The 5,737-nt window shown below is 38.3% G+C and overlaps 1 protein-coding gene across 2 annotated transcripts in view; it reads right to left on the bottom strand.

Moving 5' to 3' along the window:
* LOC106881997 (vitamin K-dependent gamma-carboxylase) overlaps window positions 1-5,737 on the bottom strand; it is a 72,057-nt gene that overhangs the window by 56,836 nt on the left and 9,484 nt on the right. Inside the window, exon 1 of one of the 2 annotated variants that reach the window (XM_014932534.2) lies at window positions 1,483-1,649. The exons of the other annotated variant lie outside the window; for it this stretch is intronic. The gene's annotated coding sequence lies outside the window, so the exon portion shown is untranslated. Of the gene's footprint in view, window positions 1-1,482; window positions 1,650-5,737 lie in introns of those variants that run through there. 2 annotated transcript variants of the gene reach the window in all.

Raw genomic sequence — 5,737 nt, 5'->3', positions numbered from 1 at the left:
CACCTACTACACTCTCGGAGTGGTTGGCGCTAGGAAGGGCATCCAGCTGTAGAAACTCTGCCAAATCAGATTGGAGCCTGGTGTAACCATCTGGTTTCGCCAGTCCTCAGTCAAATCGTCCAACTCATGCTAGCATGGAAAGCGGACGTTAAACGACGATGATGATGATGATGAAAGGCACTATATTTTAACAGAAATATGGTCACAAAAAGGTTAAGGGAGCTCGAACTGGTTTATGTATCTAAGGCATATATAAGAAACTGCAATAGAATGTACTGATTGAAATATTTTTCTCATTAATATTTACATAAAAGTAAGGTGGTGAGCTCACAGAATTGTTAGCAATGCCAGGCAAAATGCTTAGCAGTATTTCGTCCACCTTTACATTCTGAGTTAAAATTCCACCGAGGTTGACTTTGCTTTCATCCTTCCAGAATAAATAAAATAAGTACCAGTTGAACACTGGGGTCGATTTCATCGACTTATCCCTCTCCTAAAATTGCTGGCTTTGTTCCTATAATAGAAAGGATTATCATTACTATTATTATTAGTTGGTGTGCTGACAGAATCATTAGTACACCAGGCAAAATGCTTAGTGGCATTTCATCTGTCTTTATGTTGAATTCAAATTCTACTGAGGTCAACTTTGCCTTACATCCTTCCAAAGTCAATAAAATAAGTACCAGTTGAACATTGGGGTTGATGTCATTAACTTACTCCTCCCCTAAAATTGCTGGCCTAGTACCAAAATTTAAAACCAATATTTACATAAATTAATTTCTTTACATCAACCAGGACAATCCAGCCCTCAAAAAAGCAAAAAGTATATTTCAGAGTAACTTATTATCATCATTATTTGAACTTCTACTTATCCATGCATGCATGTCAGACAGAGTTGATTGAAGCAGACTTTCTACAGCCAGATGCCATTCCTGTCACCAATTCTTGCCAGTTTCCAAGTAAGATAATATTTCCCTGTGGTCAGACATGTTTCCACAGAATATTGGAAATGAATGGCATTCATTTACAACAATCATGCAAGACACAAAAAATACATACACTCACATCTGTATATTTTTTATACAATATATATAATAAAAATACATACACACACTCTCTCTCTCTCTCTCTCTCTTTTCTCACTTTCCAGGTGGGCAAGCCATGTATTTACCTCTTCAGCAAGACACTTGTTCTTCTCCCTCTATCATAGGTTCTTTCTCCAGTCTATATCCCACTCAGTTGAGGAGTCTTATCTTGCAAGTACTTGGCATACTCATTGATGCCACTTAAAGAGCACCCAGTACATTCTGTTAAGTGGTTGGCATTAGGATGGGCATCCAGGTGTAGAAACCACTCTGGGGCTATAGTAGAAGGCACTTGCTCAAGCTGACATGCATCAGGACTGAACCAAAAACCATATAGTTGAGAAGCAAACTTCTTAGCAATGTAGCCATGTCTGGACCTTATCTTATTCATACTCACCATCTAGCCTGCTATCATGATACTGGCAATTGATACAGGGAAATATATAGTTTCTTCCACAGAAATTGCTCCAATCTTGGGATAAAGCCAGTTGCTTCACTTGTTGGTGAAAACTTGTACATTCTTCAAATTACCATCATCTTCATAACAATTTAAAGCACCACCAACAGCAACAGCAACATTATTCAAAAATGACTATATTCACCCATAAGGAAGTAAGAAGCCTTTAAATATTACAGAAAAAAAAAACATTTTGACACCAGGGATTGTGTTTTGGTTTCCTTTATCGTCAATGTTGAAATATTTTTCTTTTCTTTTTTTTTGCATTTAGTCATTTTTCAGCTTGCTTGCTTGTCTGTCTGTCTGTCTGTCTGTCTCTCTGTTTGTCTGACTGTCTCTGTTTGTCTGTTTGTCTCTCTGTCTGTTTCTGTTAATCAAGACAACAATAAATATAAGTTAGGATTGCAAGAAACTAATTTATAAACTTGGAAAGCAAAACAAAATAAAACAATAAATAAATATCAGTTTCTTGATTAAACATTAAAGCCTTATGAAAGCATAATTATGTGTTTTGATTAAAAATACCACATAATTTGTTGACTGCCGTTAAGATTAGTTCCCATTATTCAAAAGCTAGTTGGCTACTATTACCTTCTTAAATTGAGCTTAGAAGCCTAACAAAAGCCAAGTTAAGTGTCCTGTCCAAGGATATTAAAAACAATGCTGCCATTGAAATAAGAATTCAAAATTTATTGATGTTCAGTCCCACTGCATAGCACTTAAGCAAATGCCTTCTACTATAGTCCCAGGCTGATCAAAGCTTTGAGAGTGGATTTGGTAGAAACTGTAAGAAACTTATTGTGTGTGTGTGTGTGTGTGTGTGTGTGTGTGTGTGTGTGTGTGTGTGTTTAAAATGTAAGTATATGTGTGTGTTTGTTTATGTGTACAGTCTTGACATCAGGTGGTGATTGTAAATGAGCACCACTGTCATACAAGCGAGGTTGTTCATTTCTGAGTTTCCATGAGGATATATTAGTTTCCTTGGAAACAGGTGAGGGCTAGCAACAGGAAAGGCATCCAGCTGTACAAAATTTGCCTCAACAAATTCTGTCTGACCTATGCAAGCATGGAAAAGAGGGCGTTAGACAATGATGATGATAATCAGCATTGCCAACATAGATTTGTTGATTTTTCTTTACATACTTTGAAAAAAAGCTGTAGAATATAATGTTTTTATAAACTGCAATGTTGCAGTTATTTAACCCAAGGTTAAATTTAAGAAGGCATTCCAGTTATAACTATCCTATCATTTTTCAAAACATTGTATATCTAGTACTACATTACCCAATGTGTTATTCTTTTTTTTATGACAACAGGGTATAAACTGAAGCAGATTTGGCTACTATTTCAAACAAATCAAGCAACAGCATAGAAACAACCTACAATATTAGTTCATGATTGTTGTTGCAAATGCCTAACTCCAGTCAGCCTTCATAAGATTCCAGTGTTGGCTCATGGGTGTGGGGAAGTTACAGTTTAGGGGAGTGCCCTTCTTATTGGCAAAAAAGCAAAGAGAAAGTGGAAGAGATTAAAAATAACTTAATAGATTCAGATGCAAGGCTGGATGTACAGTTAAGAAGTTTGTTTCCCAAACAGTGGTTTCAGGTTAAGTCTCACTACACAGTACCTTGGGTAAGTGTCTTCTACTATAGCCCTGGGCAAACCAAAGCCTTATAAGTGGATTTGGTAGATGGAAACTGAAAGAAGTCCGTTGTATATGTGCATATAAAAGGTATCTAAAAGTTCCTGGCTTTAAAGGTAATATGAAAGGCTCAATTGGAGGCCCAACCTTCTGAGTTCTTTTACAAGTCTTAGAAAAACTGAAGGACCATTGCATTAAGTGTGTGAATCTGATAGGGGAATATGTTGAATAAAATCATAATTCACTGATCCTCCAGTATTTTCTTTTACTCAAAACCAGGAAGTTTTCAGCCCCCTTGTATGGATGCTAGCATGGCTGAGTGGTTAAGCAGTTTACTTCTCAACTATATAGTTTGGGGTTCAGTCTCACTACAGAACACCTTGGGCAAGTGTTTTCTACTATAGCTCTGGGCTGACTGGAGCCTTGTGAGTGGATTTGGTAGTTGAAAACTGAAAGAAACCCTGTGAGAGAGGGAGACCCAGGAAGACATAGGATGAAGTATTGAAGGCTGATCTTAAAATGCTGAACTTTACAGAAGAGATGACAGAAGACTGAGATATGTAGTGCATTGCAGTACTTGAGAAGACCCACCCACTACAACAGAATTGAGATCCTAAAACCAAGGTGCCATGTAAAAAACATTGGTGTGGGTGCTGGTGTGACATAACAAGCACTGGTGATGATGCCACATAGAAAGCACTCAGTATTCTCTGTGGAGTGGTTGGTGTTAAGGGCATCCAACCATAGATACCACACCAAAGCAGCCTGTGGAATCTGGTGCAGGCCCTGGTCTTGCCAGTTCCTGTCAAGCCATCCAACCCATGCTAGAAAACAGACATTAAATGTTGATGATGATGGTTGTGATGATGATGATGATGACACACTTGTGTGTGTGTGTGTGTGTGTGTGTGTGTGTGTGTGTGTGCGCGCACGCGCGTGTGTGTGCATGTGTGTGTTCCATTGTCTAGACATCATGTGATGGTTGTAAACAAAGATCACTGTCATGCAAGCAAAGTTATTCGGGTTCGGTCTTTGGTGGAACACATATCTGGTTATGGGAAAATACTACCCTGCTTGGAAATTTGTGAGGGTCAGTGACAAGTAGGGCATCCAGCCATAGAAAACCTGCCTCAACAAATTCCATTTGCCCATGCAGGCAGAGAAATGCGAATGTTAAACAATGACATGTATGTATGTGCACATGCATATGTGTATCAGTGTATTAGTTTACATCTGTGCTAACTTATATGAAAATCAAGACAACAGAACAGTGTTGTTGTTGGCACTTCTGTCAATAAATTGTCAGTCCACTTTATACCTTCAAAGTCAGGGGGATTAAGGGATCCCTAACTTGAAAACCAGGTAAGGATTAGAGACAGAAAGGACATGTCTGTAAAACAACACCTCAATAACATATTCTTCTAACCCATGCTAGCATGGAAAAATAGACTTAAATACGACATCATCATCATCATCATCGTTTAACATCCGCTTTCCATGCTAGCATGGGTTGGACGATTTGACTGAGGACTGGTGAACCAGATGGCTACACCAGGCTCCAATCTGATTTGGCAGAGTTTCTACAGCTGGATGCCCTTCCTAACACCAACCACTCAGAGAGTGTAGTGGGTGCTTTTACGTGCCACAGGCACAAAGGCCAGTCAGGAGGTACTGGCAAAGACAAAAAAGTCATCTTTTAAAAAGTAGTTGTCTAGATATTTGATAATACCATTATCGTAATTATAAGTGGAAAAAAATTTTAAAGCTTGAAGTAGATAAAAATAAAAATAAATAAAGCAATTCTAAAAATATTACCAAAAATAAAAACAGTATTATCTCATTTAAAACATGTTTTCATAGATGTGGAGGAGTAAGGGATGAAGTGAGAGATTACAAGAGAGAGAAAATAAGCAGTAGCTGAGATGATAAATCACCAAATCACCAACAAGGGAAATGGTAAACAGGAAATTAGTCTGAGAGCAGACAGAATATTTCAATGTGCTTGGTAAGTTTGGTGAGGGGGTTGTTCAAAACAAGTTAATCACACAACATGGTTTCAATCTCTAATTAGAAACATGTCATTCACATTAATAATGCTCTTAAGAAAGAAAGAAAAGGAAAAAAATAAAATGAGACAGATACATGAATATCATTATGCAGTACTAGATTTCACCTGCCATAAATTTTGTAGTTAAATGTAAACAGGCACAGGAGTGGCTGTGTGGTAAGTAGCTTGCTTACTAACCAAATGGTTCCGGTTTCATTCCCACTGCGTGGCACCTTGGGCAAGTGTCTTCTACTATAGCCTCGGGCTGACCAAAGCCTTGTGAGTGGATTTGGTAGACGGAAACTGAAAGAAGCCCGTCGTATATATGTATATATATATGTATGTGTGTTTCTGTGTTTGTCCCCCCGCCCCAACATCGCTTGACAACCGATGCTGGTGTGTTTATGTCCCAATAAGCGGTTCGGCAAAAGAGACCAATAGAATAAGTACTAGGCATCCAAAGAATAAGTCCTGGGGTCGATTTGTTCGACTAAAAGGCGGTGCTC

The sequence above is a fragment of the Octopus bimaculoides genome, chromosome 7, assembly GCF_001194135.2.
Source record: "Octopus bimaculoides isolate UCB-OBI-ISO-001 chromosome 7, ASM119413v2, whole genome shotgun sequence".
In the NCBI taxonomy this organism is placed as follows: domain Eukaryota; kingdom Metazoa; phylum Mollusca; class Cephalopoda; order Octopoda; family Octopodidae; genus Octopus; species Octopus bimaculoides.
The sequence above is the reverse complement of the archived record's forward strand: the minus strand, read 5'-3'. Positions and strand labels throughout refer to the sequence as shown.